Genomic DNA, 26,802 nt, shown 5'->3' on the forward strand with positions numbered 1-26,802 from the left:
GTTAGCTTTTTGTCCCACATAGTAGCAAGTTGTGTGAAGCACGCGGTCGGTCCGTAGACCGACCAGCTCGAAAGCTGGACCGAAAAGGAAGAAGCCCTTATTGCTCTTTCTTTTATACTCGTTTCCGGTGGTCTTTTGCACATGTGTGTATTTCCTTTGAAAGGGGAAGTGACGTTGTCCTTGTGTGCGTATGTGTGCGCACGTTAGCGTGTGTGTATATACACGTGAATGTGAGTGTATGTACGCGAACGTGAATATATATACTTGTGTGGACGTAGGCGCGTATGTTTGTGTGTGAGTATGTATATGACAAGTAATATAGCTTGAAATGTGAATGCGTGGTTTTGTGTGAGACTAGAAAAGGCTCGCGCACTTCTTTGCCGTTGCGTCCATCGCCAAGCGAAAAAAGCTACCCCTCTTTTTAGAAAGGTGCCCAGTTGAGGGTGGAGGAATGAATGTTTTTAGCTAATTTTTCGATATTTGTCGTCCAAAGGGTTGAGCTTCATAACAATATTGATCTTGTGAAAATCCATCGCTTCTGTCGAAAGTTTCAGACATACATACATTAAAACAGACAGGTGAGATTTATATTATAGACTACATGACTGAAAGAGAAAAAAAAATATTTAGAATTTTGAGTAAAAAATTAGTTTTATATATAAAATTAACATAAAATGACCATTACTTTCAGACGATTCTAACTTTTTAGGGACATTCACAAATTTTTGTACCACTAATATACTAGGTGTATCAGAATTTTTGTAGGAATTTTTGACACCCCTAACACGAAACTGCAAATAAAATATAAAAAACTGGTAATTTCTCTGTTAAAAATGGGTTATTTATTTTCTTTATGGATTATACTTCCAAAATAAACTAATAAAGTTGTTTTAAAAGTAATAGAAATATTTTTTTTTATTTAAAAAAAAAACAGTAATGAAATTAATTGAATTTTACGAGCTCAGTATTTTTCAATTTTTAAACTTTAAAAATCTATTAAAATTTTTCTATTGATTCAATTTTTACGATATTTTCAGTGTCAATGTGAAATTTTATGCTCTTTCCAATAAACCGGATATAATATTTTAGACAAACGTTTTTTTTTAAATTCACGCCCCCCCCCCCAATTTTCAAGTGTCTATTAAAAAGTAAATAATTAATTTACTCACCAAAGTTTTATATATCACAAATTGAAGATAAAAGATCAATAAATAATATATTCAAATTTAAAAAAAAAAAAAAAAAAAAGTAGTGTTTTTTAGAAATTTACCTGTAAAGTCCGAAGTTTAAAACTTTTTTTTTAAAAACCACGTTGTTTGTTTTTTCTTTTATTATTTTTTAAAATGAAACCTTGGTCCTTGCTCCTTTAATTGAAAAAAAATTAGGGCTTGAATTACATTTTTCGAGGAGTTTGGAAAGACGGGGTGGAATTTTACAATATTTTTCACGAAGTTTCTGACACACCTAATATACTAATAGCTCAAAAAATCATTTTTTTTTTTTTTTTTTTTTTTTTTGTGAGGGTGGTAGCGTGCTACCTTTAAATGTAGATAAAATTAATTTTTTAATTTGACAAACTTCTAAATGTTTTCCCCTTTTTATGTATTTTATCGAAGTGATATTTTCATCTATATTTTTTAATTGTGTATAAAGTAAAAAAAACAAACAAAACAAAAACAATAAAACATTATTTGGAAGAAGTCATGACTAGATAACGAGGGTCAAGCAGGCACCATCTAATTTGAAAAATATTATCCAGAGCTTTTTACATCTTAACAGTCATAGCCGTTTAGCAAATAGATGCGAAAAGATTTACTCAGTGAATAGGCCAGTGAACTCCAGAATGTTTACTTGATTAACCATAATAAATCAATAAAAAATATGAATTAGCCTCAATGAGTCAATGAGAATGGGATTTAAAACCTGCGGTTGTTCTCTGTGGTCCTTGTCTTGTAGGCACCGCCAAAAATGGCCGCAAAATCAAGTTGTTGTTGTTTTTTAAAACTAAATTACATTTATTAAAATCCATTATTTCTGAGTAACTTTTTTTTTCCAGAAGGATAAAACCCTGAATTTTATCATATAGAAAACAGAATAATGTAAAACTTTTTCTACTATTTTTAATTAAATTTTAAATGTTAAATTTTCCCAAAAAGTTAACAATTGACATTTTTTGTCTTGCACAAAAAAACGTACTTAAATATTTAAAAAAAAAAGGTTTTTGAACTAATTAATTTATTTATTTATTGTCTAACTAAGATTTAGGATGATTTTCTAAGAGAATATGCAAAAATGTTATAATATAAGTACTTGAATTTCAAATAATTCCACTTATTCATATAGGTAACCAGATATTTCGCGTCGATGCAGAGTCGAGATCGACTCTGTTTACGTTTGCGTTTTATAAGAAGAAAACTATGGAAGACCAAACAGGCCAAAAAAACTTATTTTTCAGTGACGAAAATTTCAATGTATTATTAAGCTGAGGCTGGCCAGTACCAGATGGGTGACCATTTGTATGAGTTTGGTTTTTAATGTGTATGTGTGTGGGGGCCAGGCTCCCCAAAATTGGGGGGGGGGGGCAATTTAAAGCAGAATAAAAAAAAAATTATTTCAGCGCGTTTGGTCCACCGTAGTAGAAAGGCGGCAAACGTTTTCAAATGGGATCGAAAAAAATGATGCTATTTTTAACACAAAGGGCACAACATTTATCGGATTTTTTTTTTGTATCGATTATTCAAAGCATACCCTGTTTAATAATGGTCATGCATTATTCGGCTCGCTAAAAAAAATTGTTAATTTATTTATCAAAAATTTTAAAATGGCTTTTTTCGTATAAATATTAAAAAATTTTTTTTTTTGTTTTGCTTAACTTAAATTAATTATTTTACTCAACATATTCACCGAATTTCACACTTCAAAACTCAAAAGCGGGATAATTAAACACAATCGAAGTTCTGATATTCAGACGTCAAAATAAGGTATGCAAACAATTTTTTTTTTTTTTTTTTTAATCTATAATTCTGTGCCTTACAACAACACAATATGTTTTGTTCAGTTTCAGATGATTATTTTAAGCATATTTGTTCCCACTTCAAAACAAGGGGGGGGGTTTGTAAGCAAAAAAAAATATATATATAAATATCGTTTATGAAAAATAAGTACACTGTTATAAAGTTCATTCTTTTCCTAATAATCGCTGACAATTTCGTATTAATCGGATAATTACCTGATTTTTGGTAGATTTTTAAAATCCGTCAAAAAGTACTGACCTGACCCCCCCCCCCCCCAGTTTTGGCGGTGCCTATTGTCTTGTATTCTAAATAAACGATGTAGCAACAGCAAAGAGTAAATACACTGAAACCACCAGGGAATGCATTGAAGCGCAAAAATTAGGAACTCATGATTTCTGGAAAATCTACAACATTGTAGTAAATAATGGGCAATCAACAATACCCTCACTATCAAACAATCATGAGGTTGTTTGCACAGCAATTGAGAAAGCTAACATGCTTGCCCGTCAGTTTGCCTCAAACTCTACCTTGGACCCAGCAAGCCATTCCCTGTAATGTGAACAGACATCTTGCTGCTAAACTCCCTACATAGTACCCCTGGAACTTAGGTCCCTGATAGCAGCCCCCTACATCAAAGTGGCAATATGCCTTGTTTGGAGTGAAAATGTAATTACAAAAAAAAAAAAAAATTCTAATAAATACATCTGTATTTTTTTATGTATTTTTTTTTTCTTTCTTTGTCAAGAAAAAAATTAAAAGAATCGTTTTTGGAATCTGAAATTAGGCTCGAATGTTCCTGATTCTGATACCACAAAAACTTAAGATTTTTCCGATTAATCGTCCTAATATATATATGATTATGTTGCTGTTTCTTAGGTGTTAATCCAATGAAACTCCGGTGTTTATAAAACAATATCCAATAACAAATACAACTATATTATTGTATAATTTTCTTTTTATACAAACATCGTCTACATGTGCATACATGTTTCAAGTTTCTTAGTCTACAAGTTTCAACTCAGACTTCAGACTTGTGGCCTAGGAAGTTGGAATTTGAAAGCAATCATAGCTGAAATATCTATGCAAATATGTAGCCAATGATATTTGTAAAAAAATTTTTTTACTATATATATATATATATATATATATATATATATATATATATACACACTAGCATTTCAGCGCGGCATTGCTCGGGTGTTTGGATGTGTATGTTGAGCAAAAAAAAAGTGGTAGTAGGAAGGCAGGCTCGAACCCGTACTGCAAAGGAGGAAAAGAACAGGGTAAAACCTAACGTTTATGCTGTTACGACTACCGCCAAACCGGAAGCGACATTTTTTTAAGATTAAGGCTAGACAATCTAAAGGAGAGGATAACTTTAAAAAATATTGGCGAAAAAAGTGACCCCTTTCCCCCCCCCCCCCATAGAAGGGGAAGATATTAATGTTTTTAGCCATTTTTTCGATATTTGTCATATGAAAGATCGAACTTTAAAACGATACTGACCTTGGTATCCATTGCCTCTATTGAAAGTTTAAGGCAGACATGCAAACAGACATACATACATACATTTATATATTGGTAACTAAAAAATTTTCGACCCAAACTGATGAAAAAGCTTGCCCTATCTCTGAATACCCTTTATGTAAAATTTCAAATATTTAGACCAGAAATTGTCTGAGTAATTTGGAAGAGACCGCAGAAGTCAACTTTTAAAAAAACTTTGATTCCTATTATGACCCCTTAAAATTTATTGTTTTGGGCTCAAATCAAGTTAAGTTAGACCCATGTCCAAGGAACCTATATCTAAAATTTCAAATGCGTAGACTCAAAATTGTGGAGGAGTTTGGTAGAGTTCTCAAAGATCAAATCGTTGAAGTTTGACCCCTTAATCACCAAATTTCTGGCCAAAAACCGATCACATAGATTTTCCCAAATCTCAGTACCCTGTATATCAAATTTCGAGTCTGTAAACTAAAAATTAACAGAGTTATTGCGTAGGGAAATGTACAGACACACAGATACGTTCACATATATATATATATATATATATATATATATATAATTATGTAAGTACTTTTCGCCTGTTTCTGTATGTGTTTGTTAACTCTGCATTTTTATTTCATTTGTTTTTGGTTTTTTTTACTCGTGTTCGCTTCAGAAAAAGGAATATTTCCAATTAAGGGCCAGAGTTAGCTTAAGTCGGAAGTTTATGTTATTTTTATTTATTAATAATCGATTATTTATTGAAATTAAAAATGTGATAGAATAAAGTATTTATATAAATCCTATTTTAATTATACTGAATGAAATCTATCAGAATGCATTTTTGTTTCTTCATGAACAAGTGAAACATTTTAATCTTTCATCACAACATAACCAAAAGAAAAAGTTATTTTGTGACCTTTTGAACTTTGCAAGGAATTCGGTAGCATTTAAACTGTAAAATAGAAATTCATTTATACTGGTTTCCAAAAATATTTTTAAAAGATTTTTTTTTTTTTTTTTTTTTTACCCAAAACAAGGCACATCGCCACTTGGATGTAAGGGACCACTATTTGGGACCATGCCTAGGAAAGATTAACAAGATGTTGGTTTACGTTACATTTAAACTTCTGCATATCAGTACGATCAGGGAAGTAGGTAGCAGGAAGGGAATTCTAAAGTCTAGTTATTTGAGGGAAGAAACTATTAGAATAGAAAGCTTTCTGGCATTTAGGGACCTCAACAATGAAGGGGTGAGATTTTGTTGCTAAGCAGGTTTGTTGTGGATATGTATGTTGCGGGGGCACAAGTGCAACAATTAAATCATTCCGTATTGAAAGGTTGTTACATTGAATACTTTTATAAATGCATTAAAACATTATCATAACAAATTATAGTTTTACTAGCCTGGGTGCCCGGCGTTGCCCAGGTGTTTGGAGGTGTGTGTGTGTTGAGCAAAAAAAAAAAAAAGTTGTAGTAGGCAGGCAGGCTCGAACCCGTGACTCGAAGGCGGAAAAGAAAGGGGAGGTGTGTGTAAAGGTGTTGGTTGAGGAAAAAAAAAAAAGGAAAATTGCGAGTGCAAAAAAAAAAAAAAAAATAGGAGTAATAAGCAGGCTCAAACCTGTAACGCGCCAGAGGAAAAAGAGGTGAAAAAAAAACAACAACAAAAAAAAAAACAAACGGTCTTATTGATGTGCCTACCGACGTCATGGATGGTTGAAATAACGCCTTTTATGCGACATTGTGAATGCGAGAGTTGTCAGCGAAAAAATCGACCTTCTCTGTAGAAAACTGCTCAGTTGAGAGGAAAGGAATTAATGTTTTGGGCCAATTTTTTTATATTTGTTGTCCGAAGGGTCGCTTCAAAATGATACCAATCTTGTGAAAATCCGCCACCTCTGTTGAAAGTTTTAGGCAGACATATAAACATACATACATTTAAACAGACTGGTGAGATTTATATTATAGACTAGCAGGGGTGCCCTGTGTCTCCTGGATGTTTGGAGGTATGTGTGTGTTGGGGGTGGGTAGATGAAAACAAAGGTTTTGCTTGGTAGGTAGGATCGAAGCAGAAGCCGTGAGGCGAAGGTGGAAAATAAAGTGTGAAAAAAACCTGACACTTTACCCGCTCGGCCAGCAAAGGAAAGTAACAGAAAAACGTTTGAATTTATTTAAGAATTCAAAACTGAATTGACATGTGCGTGAATTTAATGAGGTCAAATAGAAATCCCACGGTTAACTTTTACTGCGAGGCAGTTTTTTGGGTTTTGTTTCCCCAAGATGTTGTGGGGGGGGGGGGAGGACCAGCTCCCCATAAAAAGGGGATTGTCCAAATTGAATAGCAATAAGGGGTTTGCTTCCCCCACATTGATCAAAGCTTTATTGCTTTCTGTACGTTCCCGGCCCTCGTGCTGGGAACACTGACTTCGCTTCAGATTAGTTTCGCTTTTATATGAAAAAGCCGAATACACATGAGGGGAGCCAAAATAGCAAGAATTTTTTTAAAGTTGATGTAAATAAATCTAGACACGACGTGTGTTCGCAAATCGTAGATATTACAATCTACAAAGTATATAAAAAGTTGTAAAAAGTAGTAACCCCACGGAGGAGATCTCTCCCCCCTCCTCGAAAAAAGCCTTTGCTGGACATACAAAAAATGTTTGCCTTTATATATATATATATATATATATATATATATATATATATATATATTTTATTTTTTTGTGTGCCTTTTTTATAGATAACAATTTGGTTCAATTTAATTACTACTGATTGAACGATATTGTTACGGAATTTAAATCCGATGAAGTCTTTTTACAGACAAAATAAAAGATTAAAAAAATATTGTAAAGAAATACTGACTCCAAGTCAGGGAAACTATTAAATCGATATTTAAAAAAAAAAAAAAAAAAAAAAAGCATTTTATTGAGTCACTTATTATCAAGACAAAGAGCCACTGGAGAATAAGGATTAATGAGGCAGAAATGATTGTCAACCGAAAGATAAGAAACTCTATGGGAGTACCAACTTTAATCAATGGGAGTACCAACTTTAATCAATGGGAGTACCAACTTTAATCAATGGGAGTACCAACTTTAATCAATAGTGTGAACTACGTTTGAATATTTATGGGATAATTTATGACAAGAATTTCTGAGCAAAGTGTAGTATTTATTCCGATACTAGGTTTTATCTTTGTCATCAATAAACGAGAAATCTTTATAGACTGAGGCAATTTTTATTTTTATCCCAACACAGTGCTCCTTTTTAGGGAGTTTGATTAATAACAAAAACAAAAAATCTTAATTTGTAAATTAGTCAACAAGTTTTCAATTTACAATTAAAACTTGATTGAAATTATTCCATTAATAGACTCCACCGGAAAAAGGTTACAGAGGGCCCTTTTTTAGGGAGTTGAATTTTTCCGTATTAAAAACTGACCATGTGTCTAATTTTGCCCTCGTAGGGAGACAAGTAAATTGGGATAATGTGTATTTTCTTTATTTCCCAGTGGAATTTCCAGGGCTCTGTCTGTGTGTGTGTGTGTGTGTGTGTGTGTGTGTGTGTGTGTGTGTGTGTGTGTGTGTGTGTGTGTTAATGCTTTCTGAGAACTGTTGATGACACCCCTGGTCCAAGCTTGGGTGACTTTTAACCTTCATCAGCTGTCATTTTCGTCTTGTTTGTGTCTCCCATCTTGAGCTTTTGTGTCCCTAGGATTTGTGTCAGAATCGCCCACTGCTTGGGTGGTCTTCTTCCACCATAAAAAAGGGGGAAATGTTTTGGATTTGTATTTACACAAATATTTTATTTCATTTCCTTGCTGAAAGAAGTCACTTCTTGAACACAATTTAATGTTACATTCATTGGCCGTATGTTCTATCCGGTTACTGTTTGAAACGAGAGAAAGGAATTAAACTTCAATTAAAACCCAAACATGATTTACTCATTGTGTGTGTGTGTGTGTGTGTGTGTGTGTGTAAAATCAGGTGAACATTTCTTGGATAAACGGCTATCATATGCATGCTTGTATATGTGCGTTTTCAGCCTGTATCTCTCTCTCTCTCTTTGTTTCCCTCTATCTTCCTTCTCTCTCTGTTTTCCTCTACCTTCCTTCTGTCTCTTCCTTCTCCCTCTTTCTCTCTCTTCCTTTCTTTTGCCTCTCTCTTCCTTTCTTTTGCCTCTCTCTTCCTTTCTTTTGCCTCTCTCTTCCTTTCTTTTGCCTCCCTCTCTTCCGTTCTTTTGCCTCCCTCTCTTCCGTTCTTTTGCCTCCCTCTCTTTCGTTCTTTTGCCTCCCTCTCTTCCGTTCTTTTGCCTCCCTCTCTTCCGTTCTTTTGCCTCCCTCTCTTCCGTTCTTCTCCCTCTCTCTCTCCCTTTCTTCTCTCTTCCGTTCTTCTCCCTCCCTTTCTTCTCTCTTTCTTCTCCCTCCCTTTCTTCTCTCTTTCTTCTCCCTCCCTTTCTTCTCCCTCTCTTTCCCTTTCTTCTCCCTCTCTTTCCCTTTCTTCTCCCTCTCTCTTTCCCTTTCTTCTCCCTCTCTCTTTCCCTTTCTTCTCCCTCTCTCTTTCCCTTTCTTCTCCCTCTCTCTTTCCCTTTCTTCTCCCTCTCTCTTTCCCTTTCTTCTCCCTCTCTCTTTCCCTTTCTTCTCCCTCTCTCTTTCCCTTTCTTCTCCCTCTCTCTTTCCCTTTCTTCTCCCTCTCTCTTTCCCTTTCTTCTCCCTCTCTCTTTCCCTTTCTTCTCTCTCTCTCTTTCCCTTTCTTCTCTCTCTTTCTTTCCCTTTCTTCTCCCTCTCTCTCTCCCTTTATTCTCCCTCTCTCTCTCCCTTTATTCTCCCTCTCTCTCTCCCTTTATTCTCCCTCTCTCTCTCCCTTTCTTCTCCCTCTCTCTCTCCCTTTCTTCTCCCTCTCTCTCTCTCCCTTTCTTCTCCCTCTCTCTCTCTCCCTTTCTTCTCCCCTACTCTTCCTATTCCTTCCTTCTCTTTCCCTCTCTCCCATATATATATATATATATATATATAGCCATCCACATACAGTACTGTTTCGCTGTTTCACAGCTCATCAGTGCGGCTAGACAGGCAACTACCTCAAGTCAGGATTGAAACTGTATGACAGTCAAGACTCCTAACCACTACGCTATCGGTGGCTGCTGATCGAGTCGTGAGTTTAACAATGTTTTGACATCGTCCGAACCACCTAAGCTCTATTTGTTTACACAGAGAGCATCGCTTTATACGCTAATGATAATTTGTGTATCACTTCTCAATATGCTCAACTCAAGATGAGGAGCATTATAGTGTGTGTGTGTGTGTGTGTGTGTGTTTTTAAAATATAATCATCCACATGTTTCATTGTCTACGACTCATCAGAGTGGTTGAATCTAGCAAAATAATGGAATTAATTCAAAAAATATTGCAAACAAAGGTAAATGAATAACATATACATACATATATATGTGTATTTAAAAATAAATAAAAAATAAAAAAAATAATTACTTTCACCTTTTAAGAATTAAGTTTTTTAACAGTTTAGCACTGTCTGCTGAAATAAATAAGTTGGTCATTTGGCTTGCGTGCGAAATCATGACACTTTAGTTTGATCAATGTGGACCGTTCTTGTATGACGTTTATGCATTTGTCAATGTTTAATTTCACTTGTTAATCGTGTGATTAACGGTGACCCTGTGGATTGTTCCTTATGACTTCGTTGTGAGGTTTGAATCCCATGACCAGCAGCAATCATAACTTCCTGCACTGATGATTCCGGAAGCATGAAACACTAGTGTCTATAGGTATAAAGTATAATTATTTAATTATAATTATCAAGCTCCTTCAAGAATACTTAAGGATGGGCACTGTCTGCGGAATTATTACTAAGGCAGTCAATGACTTCCGCTTGTGCAAAGACTAGATTGTCAAAATGTATTTGCTCAAATTCAGCATTTAATAGTTCTTCATTCCCGTTAACCCTGAGGTAGAAGCTTAGACTGTGGCTGGGTTCGAATCTCATGTCGGGTAAGAATTCTGACTCCTAAACTGATGATTGCGTAAGCATGAAACACTAATGTCTGTAGGTATGAAGAATGATTATTTAATTATAATTAATTACATATATATGCGTGTAGGTGTGTATTCCATGTTAATATATTCAAAGAGTAAAATCCAGATAATTTCCAATTTTATATTAATACTAGACTACCCGTGACCCGTTGGGTCAGTATGTTATAATAGCTATGGAATTAATGTATGCGCGTGATATTTGTGACGTAAAGAAAATAGGTTTTTTTTTTACATAACAGAAACATTTCTATGAAACTATATTAAAATGAAAGAAGAATATAGATAGATTTCTATGAGTTGTTCTGTTTATAATTGTTTACTTTTGAAAAAAAAAAACAAAAAAAACTTACAGCCATTGAATTACAAGTGGTTTGCCATACTTATAGGTAAATGTACACTGAACAGATACCATAATACTTAAAGTTAAATTCAAATTTTGATAGATCTTTTAATTTAAATGTAAAAAATCAATTGGGATGCTGAAAACGTACACAGTAAAACCATACCTTTTATTGTCGCGTTGATTATTTATTTGTAACGCAAATTAAAAAAAAAAACATTTTCGGGGTTATTTATGTTAGTAGTGTAGAAGAAAATGAATGTTTATTAAGAAAGGTGTATTAAAAAATGGAGGATAAATTTTAAAAAAAAAATGAAGGCGGTGGGAAAATCGCCCTTGTAAAATGCTCTTATTGTTGTCAACAGGTTAAAATAGATTTATTTGTAAGAAAATTGTGTTAAAATAACTTGAACGTAATACAGAAATGAACGATGTAAAACATATGTAGAAAGTATTTTTAAACGCAAAAAAAAAAAACAATTGGGATGCTGAAAATGTACACAGTAAAACAATATGTTTTATTGTCGCAGTGATTATTTGTTTATGTACGCATGTGCAACCGGATGTTGGGTTACAACACCCGTTACAAGATCATTCAAGTTTGATAATTATATAGATTTATTTATACAGACGGGATACCACAGGGAAGTGTCATTGGCCCATTATTATTCGTCATCTACATAAACGACCTACTCAAACTCTGCCAAAATGAAATGAAGCTGTTTGCAGATGACACAAAGTTGTTCACACATAGTGACATCCCAGGAGCCACAGACAGCCTACAGGCTGACCTAGATAACTTGCAGAACTGGTCATATGGCTGGTTGCTCCATTTTCACCCACAGAAATGCAACATCCTGAAACTAGGGAGCAGGAGATCAGAGGCTAAATACACATTGAAAGAGAACTCGCTTTGAGTGATAACACTGGAAGAGCATGATCATGAGAAAGACCTAGGCGTCTACATCGACAACAAACTGAGTTCCAAGGGACATGTAGCTAAATCCATCGCAAAAGCAAATAAAGTTGTCGCGATCATTTGCCGCACTTTTGACTTCCTCTCGAATACAATCTTTGTGCAACTCTACAAAAGCCCTGTGCGTCCTATCTTGGAGTATGGCAGCCACACCATAAGACCTTATGCAGTGATCTGGAAGACATACAGCGCCGAGCAACCAAGCTGTTGGCATCACTGAAGGGCAAGCCATATTCTGAAAGATTGAGAACCCTGAGACTGCCCACTCTTGAGCATCGAAGAAATCGTGGTGACATGATCGATCTTAACAAGTACATCCATGGGATTTATGATACAAGAAAACCATCTTTTCAGATCGCCAAAAACAGTGCAACCAAGGGGAACAGTCTCAAAATCGTAAAAAACACTGTAGGCTAGATGTCCGCAAAGGGATCTTCTCACAGAGGGTTGTCAACACATGGGATGATCTCCCAGATGCAGTTGTACAAGCACAAACGGTAAATGCATTCAAAAGCAGATTTGACGCCCATTGGAGATTGCTGCCGAGTTTATATTGTCCATCCTCCTAAATGCAAATTCCTTGGTTTCTGTGCCACGCATGCCACAAAGTTGTCTAGGAAATTTTTCCCTTGGACCTCAAACATCTATATGTCAAAGTCATAGTAACACAATTTGTTACACTGACATGACAATGCTTTGGTGTGTAGTTATTAGTAACAAAGATCTCGTCAGGCGGAAAATCTGTCCGTTCATCTAAGTGTTCATATTGAAAGAAAGCAAGAAGGCTTCTTGCTCTTTCAATAAGAACACTTAAATGAAAAAATGGTGACTGAATTTGACCTGATGTCATGGAGTTTCGCTTATTCACATGATGTTGACACTTTTTAAACATGTTTTTCTCAATTTTTAGAGACTGGATTTTTAACAAATGATTCAAAATAAAATATGTATTAGATACGTTTGAAGCCAAAAACAATGCATTATTACGAAAATGAACAGATATTTATTTTTGTTTGAAATTCATAAATATGTTTCGAAGACACACTTCATCCTCAGTATTTCTTTTTTCTTTGTCATGTTGTTGGAGCAAAGAATCAGTAAGTAGAAGTCCGTTTGTTTTTCACAGTAGTATTTTCAAGTGTCGGAATGGTGCCGTTGGTCACGCGGTATTCACGTTTGAGGTGTGTTTCTTGATAGAAGCATTGATTGAGTTTAAATAAAATACGTATTAGATAAGTTTGAAGCCAAAAACAACGCATAATTACGAAAATAAACAGATATTTATTTTTTTGAAATTCATAAATATATTTCGAAGATAAACTTCATCCTCAGTATTTTTTTTTCTTCTTTGCTATGTTGTTGTTGGAGTAGAGAATCAGGAAGTAGAAGTCCGTTTGTTGTTTTTTACTGTAGTATTTTCAAATATCGGAACAGTGCATTGGTCACGCGGTATTCATTCTCTCAAGGAACACACCCGCCTAACGAGAAATGATTCATTGTTTAGTAATATACTAGCTGGCAGCCTGGCGTTGCCCGGTCATACAACACCCTTTAACATGATATTTTAATTTATGCAGATTTCATATGCATTATTATAGAATCAATTGTCTACTGAATATTATATATTTGCCCGGTTGATTAATTTGCAAAAGAAATGAATTAATAATGATGTCGTTCATCAAATTCTGTCTGTGTTTGTTTACAATATCACGTCAGCTGATATTTCGGCTTGACGATGAATGCCTTGGAAAAGTCACTTTTGATTAATGTTTGGTTTTAAAATATGTAAATGAAGAAATGATTTGTGGCGATTTTAAATGGTACCTCTTCTCTTTTCATAAATTGAACTCATTAATGAAAGATTAAAATAAAATGGTGAGGTACACCCAGGCTTGAACAGGGGATCATTTGATCTGTAGTCGAACGCTCTACTACTAAGCTGTATCTCCAGATTATAACAAATCTGTTTTTTTTTTTTTTTTAAGAAGAAATGATTTGCTGAAATTTTATTATCTTCCTTTGGCCGGTGTAACGTAAAATATTCCTCTGTAAAAATTCTTTTTATCTATATGAGAAGACTATTTTTAAGATCGGATGTTTTATTTTCGATACTTATCAGATGAATTTCTATACAAAGCGTATCTAAACACACTGCCAGACATATAAATTAGCTTTGTGTGAAATTTGCAAAAGACAGGCTCAGCCGTTTGGGAATCTATGGAGAAGGGACTCTCACACACACACACACACACACACACACACACAAAGTGACTTTTATATATCAGTAGAGATGTTTGTTATTTAAGCCAATTCCATTAGTTTGCTGTCATATTGTTCCTTGAAAAGTTTTTTTTTTTTTTTTTACATAGGGTTCACCGCTTATCAAGGCTCAGAGGCCACTCAAGGATAAGGGTTGAGTGTACAGTAGTCAATGGGATAATATAGTAATCGTTAGTAGTGGAAGTTTGGTAAATTGGATTACTTAAGGTTCATCAAGAATTTGTTTACGTTGGACTTGAAGACAACCAAGTTGTAGTCAAATGGAAAACAGGCAAACGGGACAGAGTTCCACAGGTGCGCAGTTCTAAGACGGAAGCTTTGTGGAATATACGGTTCGGTTTAGGCACAGATAAAGAGTGGGGAAAATTATTGAAAGTGTACAGTGGTGCTATGATTACGAACAAAGTACGTGTGACTGAGACCTTTATAATGACTTTTTCATATAAAACTTGCCATTCTGCCATTAGAAAAAATATATTTGCTTAAAAGTTACAGAATGCCGTAATTAGCGTATTTTTAGTTACTTTAAAAAGAGTTTTGTATGTATCAATTAAAGACACAAACAGGGAAAGCATCATAAAACTATTTTTAATGACTAAACAGATTTTTTTCTCGCGTTCTTCTATTACCGTGATCTTTATAAATTGCCCCATTTTTTTTTGTCTGTTTTGCTATTTCGAAAAAACAAACAAACAAAAAAACAGCAAAAAAAAATCCCAAAACTAAAGAATCTCCTGAGAAAATGATACTGAACCGATAATGATCATCCTTGTTGTTTTCAATGGAAATAAGGCATAAATTTTGAAGAAATCATAACAAATCAGTTTCGTTTATTTTGTTCTTATTATTTCTGAATGTTATTGTGTCAAAAATGACAGCTTGGCTACAGAGTGGGATGAAATGCAAACAGGATATACTTGTTGGAGGGGCGGGCGGGGGTGGGGGCTTGAATGTAGCAGAAGGATTTAAAAGAAAAAAAAAAGTGGGTGGGTGGATACAGGTGATTGACACACCTGGTCATAAATCCACAAGCTCTGTGTTAGATAGGGAATGTCGATATGACAATTTTCATCTCTGCCAGAATTTGATGAAATAATTCTGGCATTTCAACAATGGCTTCTTTCTTTCCCCCTTTTTCCGTTTCCACATTGTTCTCAATAAATTCAGCAAATTCAAAAAATAAAATCAACCAATTCAACGGTTAAAGAAATAAAGAATATTATTCCAAAACCAGTACTTGATAGTTTGTTATTCCAACCACACCAGAGAGATTATTTTCATACTGGATCAGAATTTTTTTTTTTGGTCCCCTAACAAAAGGAGGTAGGGGGGGGGGGCTGTAAATTCACCCTCGTCTGTTCGTCTGACCGCACTTTTCTCAATAGCTACGCCTTGAAATTTTTTGAAATTTTACACAAACACTAAACATGAATAATAAAAAAAAAAAAAAGTAACAACGGATTTTCAGAGAAAAACTGTCACGGTTTCCAGATTATAAATTACTCGATCGGGAGATCCTATTTATTAAAAATGAAAATGGAAAAATAACGTACTACAGACATTAAATTAATAGTATCTAGATACACTAATTTAATGCTCACAGCATGTTATCACCTTCTATCCTCCTTTTTAATAAATAGGATCTCCTGATCATCAAAAATGCATTGTAAAAAAAAAAAAAAAAAAAAAAAAAAAAATCAAATTAAAAAAAAAAAAAAAGTAAAAATGATATAATTTTTGGGCCGTAGATGAAACTAAAATATACCTTCTTCGTTTTCTGGCTAGGATCCAAGGGTAATATCTGTTCTATCTAAGGATGATATAATGCTATTGTGGGGTTTCTGTTTGTACCAGGCATCCATACAATGGAAATATGTCACAGACTCCTATAAGAATATTAGAGATAAACCGTAACTTTTACAATTTTAACAAAAGAACTACAATAATATCATGAGGTCTCCATTCACACTGGATGTCCACAGAATGCCCAGCAGCAATATATTACATATGAAAGATGCTGCTGTGGAATTTCCACAGGTCCTGCTAGTTTATATTAAACTAGCTAGACAATCTAACGTTGCGTTTGTACAAGTGTAAATAAAATAAATAAAGAATGAATGTGGTTATTTAGGGTAAAATATTTGCAATGTGACTATTTATTTAACGCTTCCTGGACTGGTATGGTCTGTAGAGACCTCAGTGAGTCATGTGGTATTAAATATCTTTCGTTATTTACCGAATAAAATACCAATATTCACTGAATTTAATCTGGGAGGTTTATGGATATTCACAAGTAGCAATGGCTTGGGAGAATTCATTTCAATGAAATTACAGCCAAAATATGTATCTCAGGGGTCCTTATAAACCACACAGTTTCCATGTCTCTGCTTTATTTCTGTTTTATTTTGGTGCAATTCTACAAACTTTTGTGTTTTCCAACGGTGGATCATTTTGAATAATGTGCATATCAAATAATTGTTTCATGTTATTTATGCTTTTTCGGTCGCCCCACAAAGTTGGGATTAGACTTAGTAATTCACTCCCGTTCCTCCATTTGAACTTTTCTCAATAACCACGCCTTGGATTTTTAAAAAAAATTTCCACCAACATTAGTCATGGTAAAAGTAAATTTTTCACTTGTGGAGGGGGACCGTCTTGTTTTGCATTAATTTTGTGCTAATGCAATAACATTTTTTTTTAATTTATTTATTTTTTTTATTTATTTATTTTTATTTTTATTATTTTCTATTTATTTTATATTTAAAAAAATCTTTTAAAATTTATTTTTTAAATAAAGGCATTTTTCTAGGTTTTACACATATTAAAAAAAAAAAAAAAAAAGGATTTATCACAAAAGGCTTGAAGGATACATATGTAAGTAAAGTTTGGCAATTCTGAGTACTTACACGCACAGAAGCCTGGTGAAGTTTTTAAGGACCCCAACAGTATATATATATTTTTTACAGTGATTTTTGGAATTAATTGTCCTAAGCCATAAATGCGTGTGAATATCCTTAACTCTTTGGTGACTAAATTCAGTAAATGCATTTTATTTTTTTCTTGGTAAATAGAAAAAGATATTTAATACAATCTGACTCATTTAGGTCTTTAGGAATCGCACCAATCCACGAAGGGTTAAATAATTGTTTGTATTACATATTAAAGAGGGCAGTATTTTGCATGATGCATTTTTAAGCCTACATAGTATCCTTTTTTTTTTTTTTTTGCTTTGTTTTTTTGCTTTTTTTTGCTTTTTTTTATCAATTTGTTCAAGCTGGGGATGAAGCATTCTACTAAATGCCAAACTAACTCAGATATTCCAACCGAGAAAACTTAAGATACTGACTGTCCCTTTGAGTGTAATTGTCTGAATATCTCTTGCACTTGGTTCACCGGGTATATTTGCCAAGTAGTTTTTTAAATTCTTTTTCATGAGTTCAGTTGCTCAACTGGAATAATAGAAATCTTCCTAAGATTCCAGTTTCTTTTCATGTCTTACTTAAGACCTTGGTATTTCCTTATGTTTTCCCTTTCAGCTCTGCTTAACCCAGTATCATTGGGGACACTAACTTCTAAGGTCTGATTGCCACACTCTGTGCTTTCTAAGGCTAGACTATTCTGCATAGTCTACATATCAAGTAATTGTTCCATAGTATTATTTCTGATGTAATTTGTTAATGTTTTTTTTTTTTTCAGATGAAATTAGTACAAATTTTTGTTTGTTTTCGCATGAATTTAGTTGCTTTTATTAATTTGATAGAAAAGAAAAAAATTTCTTTTCAAAGATAAAAGCGCTTTTCAAGGTTTTATTTCTAACACATATATAAGAAAAAAAAATATATTCATAAACAGTATAGGGTTTAATGATAAAATGACTGAAGAATACACATGTTAAGTTTACTCAAAATAATGGTGATCCGGATGCACCCCCATTGATCTTCTTGGTAATTTTGAACACTGTTAGGACGATACAAAAGTATAATGCAAGGGGAATAATTCTTTACTTTTTGGGGCAAAGTTGCCTCCTCTTGTCCGACTCTTAGACTTTAAATTCTCGCGACTTCTCGCGAGATCAACAACCGGAAGTACAGAGTAGAGGGAAAACAAAGTAACTTTCAAAATGGAGAATGAGCATCATTCCCATTCGTTCCTGTTATCATACTTGGACTAAATTTATCGTTATTTTATGTTTTAAATGTAATCCCACCCCCCACCAAAAAAAAAAACAAATTGTATTTGTTATGCCCCCACCCCTTCAACTTGAAAAAATGCTGGAGGTGACATGTCTCGTTGAACGCTTGGTGACCAAAAAGTGGGTGCTCATTTTACATTAAATTTATATAGAAAAGTGATCCACACTAAAATGTTTTTTAATTTTTTATTTTTTTCAAAATTTCTTTCATATTATTTATAAAGGCCGTTTAAGTGTATTAGGCAAAAAAAAAGTAGATCTTAAATTTTTTTAAGGAGTTAAACGATGTTGGGTTACGTAATAAAATACCTTTTTTTAATTAGAAAGTTAAGTTTGTAATCAATGAGATTAACGTAAAAAATGTGTAAATTGGGGAATTTAGAGGGGGGGTGACAGTAGATCTTTATTTTTTTTTTTTAGGTGTTAAACGACGCTGGGTCACATTGTAAAAAATTTATCGATTTCTGTATAGCCGTTTAAAGAATAATAAAAACAAGCAAATGAAATCTTTTCAGTTTTTTTCGAAAGTGTTTATTTTGTTTGAATATTTAAAAAACAATAAAAGCCAAACATTTTTCTATCTACACAGAATTATTTTTTCGAGCTAGAAACTTATTAAGATTACCAAATTATTTTATTTGGTTAATAGTTTATGTTCCGAAGTTTCTAGGGGCAAATAACTCAAAAAAAAAAAAAAAAAAAAAAAAATTTTTTTTTTTTTAAATCGATGTTGGAATAATAATTCCAAATAAATTTAATTAAATATGTTATAATTATTGGTTAAAGTGTATTAAATAACAATTTTGAATAGAACACTTAAAACAATTCTCTCACTAGAAAGATTAACTTAGATACCGCTATTTAATAAAATCGATTTTTCTTAATGTAATATGCAAATGAGGTGATCTCTTAATTGTATATTTTTCAAGAATCATACTATATATAGAAATAAATGAAGGAGTAAAGTAAGGAACCTTTTGTATATTTTAATCAAATTGTGAACAAACAGACAGGAATACGAATATATAAAATGGAAGATGTGGGAAAAAAATTAAAGACAAACCAGTGTGACTGTCTGTCTAAATATTTAATTGATGAACTCTTAAACTACTAGTCACATCTCACTGAAATTGGTTTATCTCGAGTAAAATCTTTGTTTGGATGGATGAAAAATGCATACGGAAGTCTGAAAGTTAAAATGTTCATTTCAACTTGCTAAAATTTATATTTAGTTTTGTGCATGCGTAAAGTAATCATAGCTACAAGTGGTTTAACTTTATAACTCTTATCTATCTGTTGGGTTACCTCAAACGGTTTTGAACATAGCTGGAGTGCTAAATGTTTTAGTTTCAATTCTAGTTGATAGAAAAAAAAATGATTTTGGTGCTTTCTTTTACTTTTAAAACCAGTAATATATATTAGGTACAATATAATACTAAGCAGAGAATTAGTTCTGTAATATTAAATATGAAATTTGCATGAATTAAAATGTATTTTTACGACCAGGCAAGGTGCCCCCCCCCCTGTTATTGATAATTCTTTTGTGTTTAAATGTTACATATGGAAATAATTGTATTATGTGCCGTTTGGGGAGCCCTCTCTTCTTTGTGTAAATATACTAATTGGTTATATTTGTTTGTGCTTCTCTCCTTTGACACCACTCGACGGTGTTAGATTATAATTTCCAATGGTCACTGTTGACCTTAGGTCATTTGTTCAAAGTTGTGGCAGTGCGTAGTTCTAAGCACACTTCAACTGATAGCTTGCAACCAACTTCTTTTGTATACAATTGACGTCATTAAAGACACGTAAACAACACCATTTGACAAAAACACATCTGCGATTCTTCCGTTATCAACATCAACATGCTTACGGAAATTAAACGCAGCAGCAGTATTCTCAAACTACTGTGAACACCCTCCGTCAAAAATGGTCGGCAGTTCACTACATCACACACCCATCTCCCAATGATCTCTATTATTAGTCGCGTGCAAGCGACTCTATAAGTCACACCGTCGGTCAGGGAGCAAATAAATACCCTTTTCTTGGCCTTTTGGCCAAGATCAAAGTGTAGTGTCTTTTCCGGCGGATGCTGCAAGCAATGACCATATGTCGGGGCGGCCCCACATATAAGACCTTGCTCAATATAGTGGCAACCCTTCATACCAATTGTCACTATCCAGCTCCCCTACTTCCCGAGGAGTTGGTCCCCATTTCCCCTTCACTCCTCACATTAAAAATCGGCTTTGTGCTTAATTTGCTCGGTGGGGGAGCAAATAAATACCCTTTTCTTGGTCTTTTGACCAAGATTAAAGTGTAGTATCTGTTCTTACTACATGCTGTACTTATGTTTGTAACTTTGTGATATAAAGTCAGGGATCACTTTTCTGTATTAATTTAATGTAAAATGATCACCCGCTTTACAACCAGTCAGTCTCAAAGCCATTCAAGTCATTCTCCAGATCATTCAAGTTGTTTTTGAAGGATTCCAGTTATTTTTTAAGCATTCAAATCATTCTTAAGTTCATTAAAGTCATTCTAAGTCATTTACTTTTTATTTATTTAAGTCATTTCAGCCCATTTTTTTATCATTTTAGTTTATCTTTAAGAATTTCATGTCAATCCTACATTCATGCATTACACAAGAGTACGCGACTAATGGCTATCGGCCTTGTATAAAAGGAACTTTGTGTGTTGGAGTTCCCTATGGACTTGAAAATGTTTGGGTCGAATTTTATGAAGTTTCACATGAAGCTACTTTATGTACCTGGCAGTGTTCTTGAGTAAGTTTTGTGTTGGAATGCCTCTGATAATAATCGATAGTTGAAATAATCCAGTGAAAGGAAGAACAAGCGATTTTGATCAAATTAACACCTTATACCGCTTAACATCACAAGTGCATTTAAGTTTTATTACCACACAAACTAAAAGACATGACATAAAATCTATAGTAGGTTCTTTGATACGACAAGGGCGCGTTTGAAATTAATTTAGAGCGCAATTGGAGCATGATACTTGAATTTTGCATTTTTAACTTTAACTCAAGCCATTATATATAAAAAACAATTTTATTAAATCGACAGTAAGTTCTCTACAGTGCAATGTAGACTACAATATATTGTAGACTAAGTTGTTGCTGGAAGGCATGTAAAGCTTCCTCCAATGCACCCAATTAGAGCAGACAATCTGTCGATTTGATTGAAAAATGGGCGATTTCATGGATTTCGATGACAATATGGGAATGTGAAACATTTGTTAATCACTATTGAATCCTGGGCAACGTCAAGTCTCTCTGCTAGTATAGTTGAATTAAATTTAACAGAATAAGAATTCTATTTAACAAAAAAAAAAAAAAAATTTTGGTAAAAAATGAAACTGCAGTTTGTGTGTGTGTCTAGGTTCCTTCTAGAAAAAAAAAGGTTACAGAATCTACATTAAATCTAAAAATGTTAAATAAAATTTACCAGGGGAGACAATCGAGGAATGCCAATGGGATAGCCTAGACATTCTTTTGCAAATCAGTGCTCATTCTCGGGGTAGGGTCTAGGGGGGGGGCTCTTTAATTTCACTTTCCGATCGTGGTGTTGCATCTTCTCGCTGTGGGAAGGAGATAAATACCTTTCTGCAAGTGGTTAATATTGGTCCACTGTCTTGTATAAATTGTGCAGTATTAGGTCTGAAGACACCTGACATTGCGACCGAAATATTTTTAAAAAAATGAAACGGTCAGTTAGGAAGGTGTATTTATCATATTTTCTTGCTTCAAAGAACTGAGCTGCGATGCCAAAGTTGGCAACAGATTCCTCAATTTTTGAGGGCATGAAAGGTTCGCAGCTTGTGACATCCTATATCAATCATTTGATGACTCAAAAAAAAAAAAAACAAAAAAAAAAAAACAAAGCGGGTGACGTAGAATAAATAGTCTAACCATAAAAACAAACTTGATGAAAATAAAACAAAACAAAAAAACTCTTTTTAATGAAATGGGGAGGTACCGTATTGTAGGAGGAGGATTTCTGGAGCCAACACAAATTATTACATAATTGTCACCTAAGGGTTAGAGTCGAGGTCAAAAGAGAGTAGCGTCACCGTGACTCGTATAATCTTGATTTGGGTTAGGAGATGGCTGGAGGCAACATTACCAGCAGAATAGAAATAATATTCCTTTAATATCTTGGATAAATCTACAGAATCAAAAAACAGGCTAAGAAGGCATTTTTTTTTTTTTTTTCATTCTGTCATGCTGTTCGTATCCAAGTAATTTTTGATTGCTTTGTTCTTTGTTTGTTTTTAAATTCCAAAACAGGATACCTATTGTTAAGAAAAAGATGAATGGTGATGGGACGATTCCAATATTATTACCGATTCCGATTCTTACTGTTAAAACACATGTTAAATGTGCATATATTTTCGTTGGCATAAAAATACATCGGTCGGAGATTATCTATAGATTTTAGTTTTTCTAGTAATTTAAAATCAATACACATTTATTATTTTATCAACAGTGGAAGATTGTTTTAATCAAAAAACAAATAAAAAGACAATGAAAAGAATCGTTTCATCATTGGAAAATGATCACAGATTTTTCAGATTCCGATACTGAGTCCGATACCCCAAAATGTTCCGATTCTGGGTTCCGATTAATCGTCTCAACACTAATAACTACAAAGATACAAAAAATCAGATAAAAAATCATATTTCGTCCATCCTATCATCATTACATTTAGTTGAATGTCAGTTTTACATACTGGCATGTGTTGGGCGGCAACATTAATCTGTTTTAGTGTTAGTACAGAGCCGGCTTGAGGCAAAGGCAAACCAGACAGCTCCAATTGGTGACGGTCTCGCACAGGAAAAAAAAAATATAATGCTAATTACGTATAAATCAAAATAAACGCATCGTCTTGTCTTGATGTTTTATGCTTAGTATCATGGTTTGAATACTGCTGTTTCAAATGTGACTATAATCCTTCGTATAGTGTTAACAATTCCGATTACTGTTGCACTGCGGGGGAAAAAGTTTTTTCAAGTTAAAATTAATAAAAAAAAAAAAACTATTTGAGAATGACAATGACACACTGATATTTATTGGATGAGATATCTTGATTATTCACAATTTATTCGAGATTTTGCTGATATCAAATCACGAAAAGTTGATTTTTGTTGAAGGTCTATGACATCTGCACAAATATGTTTGTATAAATTTCGGGTATTTGTTGCTTTAGATCTAAATACAAGTAGTTTTTAAATAAATTACGTAATTTTATTTTTTGGTATTTTTTATTTTTCTAATTCATTTGGGGCCACCAAATCCACTTCGTTAAAGCCTTCAATTACTTGAGGCTGGCTCTGGTTAGCGGGTTTGGGAGTTGAAGCCATTGATGACTGGAAAGCACCAGAAGCTGATGCAGTTAATGTCATCACAGTTTGGAGATGGGTTCGTCGATTTCAGAATGGTAACAGTTATGTGAGTGACAAAGCATGCTCCACACGTTTACAACTGAAGTATCAAGAGATTGGCAAAAGTGCATTGAGAATGGTGTTGACTATGTAGAAAAATAAATTCGGGAGCACAAAATGTTGCTTGTTTTAATGGTACCATGCCTGTCTTCATACCTCTTCAATGTGTTAGTTTTTGAGTTGAAACGACCCTGGTAGAATATCCAACGATATATCTACTTCAATCAACCCTGTTCTCCGCATGGCTGAACTTCATCCCCATGACCCGTTTACAAAAAAAAAGAAAAAAAAAAAAAAGCCTTTTGCTGAAAGTTGATTTTCATTTTTCATTAAGAATTCTGCTTTCAAAAATAAGCATTGTTACCTGAAGAGGTTTCTAGTTACTAAATACTAGAAGACTGAAATATGCTCATGGCTGTGTAGCAACAAATTACTGCTTATGTAAAGAAAAATTGAAAATATATATATATATATATATATATATATATATATATAATGTTGTTGTATAACAATTATGATATAAGCAGTTATTTAAAGAAAAAAAAATCTTTTTCTGGGTTTTAGCGCTGAAGCCATTGATAACTGGAAAATCTTGGAAATTAACAGCAGATAATAAAATTCAACACCTGATCTGCAGCTCAAAGGTGCTTAAATACCGGAGATATGAACTAGAAAATTAGGGCACACCGAAGGGTCATCGCAGGCGTTCTGGCTGTCTACAATAAGAAATTCACAAGAACTGATGAAGAAAAATAAAAGAAAAGGTACAAGTTCTAGGCTAGTGATGCAGACCTAGACAAAAAAGATGGGTTGGAATGTTGAAAGTGTTGCAACTCCTATAAGTGTTGCAAGGCCGACTAGTCCTCACCAAGGTGCAAGTTAGCAACAAATTAAGAAACTCCTTAAACACCCATTTGAGCCAAAATATCCTAACGCTTTTCAATCATACAATCTCTAAATCTTAAAACAGCTGATAATAAACCGCTAAGAGTTGAACTTGGTCACTATTAAATATGATTATAAGTACTATTAAATATGATTGAATATAATCAAATATCACTGAATATGATCAAATAGTATTCAATAATTGAATATGATCAAATATCATTGAATATGATCAAATAGTATTCAATAATTGAATATGATCAAATAGTATTCAATTGAATATGATCAAATATCACTGAATATGATCAAATAGTATTCAATAATTGAATATGATCAAATAGTATTCAATAATTGAATATGATCAAATAGTATTCAATAATTGAATATGATCAAATATCACTGAATATGATCAAATAGTATTCAATAATTGAATATGATCAAATATCATTAAATAATTGAATATGATCAAATATCATTAAATATGATCAAATAGTATTCAATAATTGAATATGATCAAATATCATTAAATATGATCAAATAGTATTCAATAATTGAATATGATCAAATATCACTGAATATGATCAAATAGTATTAAATAATTGAATATGATCAAATAGTATTAAAAAATTGAATATGATCAAATAGTATTCAAAAATTGAATATGATCAAATATCATTAAATATGATTGAATATGATCAAATATCATTAAATATGATTGAATATGATCAAATATCATTAAATATGATTGAATATGATCAAATATCAGTAAATATGATTGAATATGATCAAATATCAGTAAATATGATTGAATATGATCAAATATCAGTAAATATGATTGAATATGATCAAATATCAGTAAATATGATTGAATATGATCAAATATCAGTAAATATGATTGAATATGATCAAATATCAGTAAATATGATTGAATATGATCAAATATCAGTAAATATGATTGAATATGATCAAATATCAGTAAATATGATTGAATATGATCAAATATCAGTAAATATGATTGAATATGATCAAATATCAGTAAATATGATTGAATATGATCAAATATCAGTAAATATGATTGAATATGATCAAATATCAGTAAATATGATTGAATATGATCAAATATCAGTAAATATGATTGAATATGATCAAATATCAGTAAATATGATTGAATATGATCAAATATCAGTAAATATGATTGAATATGATCAAATATCAGTAAATATGATTGAATATGATCAAATATCAGTAAATATGATTGAATATGATCAAATATCAGTAAATATGATTGAATATGATCAAATATCAGTAAATATGATTGAATATGATCAAATATCAGTAAATATGATTGAATATGATCAAATATCAGTAAATATGATTGAATATGATCAAATATCAGTAAATATGATTGAATATGATCAAATATCAGTAAATATGATTGAATATGATCAAATATCAGTAAATATGATTGAATATGATCAAATATCAGTAAATATGATTGAATATGATCAAATATCAGTAAATATGATTGAATATGATCAAATATCAGTAAATATGATCAAATATCAGTAAATATGATTGAATATGATCAAATATCAGTAAATATGATTGAATATGATCAAATATCAGTAAATATGATTGAATATGATCAAATATCAGTAAATATAGTATAAAATACTATCAAATATTGGTAAATATTAAATACTTCCAATGATTCCAAAATTAAAACATGCTAAAAATAATCAAATTCATCATGAACACCCTATGCCATTTCTGTCAAGTCATGGAGAATGTTAAATTTAAAAGAAAAAAAAATGCAATATTTTTAGATCACAATAAAACTTACATTCAGTTAGGATTGAGGACATGCATTGCATGGAGAGGAAAAATGAGAATAATATGGTAAATATGAAATTTTAGTCTTAAACACATTTTTAGATTTGATGATCTGAGAGGAAGATTAAATTTAAACAATATAAGGTGTGTCCGGAAAAAGGAGACTTCATTGGTTTAGTCACATTGAAAGAATGGATGAATGATTGTGTTAGGTGTAGAACAGTTAAGATAGCAAGGTCTGTTGGCAGGGAAAAGTAAGGGAAACATGTTAAGAAGTAATATTGATGA

At 32.8% G+C, this 26,802-nt stretch overlaps 1 protein-coding gene and 1 pseudogene across 1 annotated transcript in view; both read left to right on the forward strand.

The window, feature by feature from the left end:
* Positions 1-26,802, forward strand: part of LOC145248840 (heat shock factor 2-binding protein-like) — a 592,183-nt gene that overhangs the window by 188,894 nt on the left and 376,487 nt on the right. The gene's annotated exons all lie outside the window — the stretch shown is intronic.
* On the forward strand, positions 20,619-20,756 carry LOC145249245 (U2 spliceosomal RNA; annotated as a pseudogene).

Source organism: Euprymna scolopes, chromosome 27, assembly GCF_053919585.1.
Source record: "Euprymna scolopes isolate OS-2025 chromosome 27, ASM5391958v1, whole genome shotgun sequence".
Lineage (NCBI taxonomy): Eukaryota > Metazoa > Mollusca > Cephalopoda > Sepiida > Sepiolidae > Euprymna > Euprymna scolopes.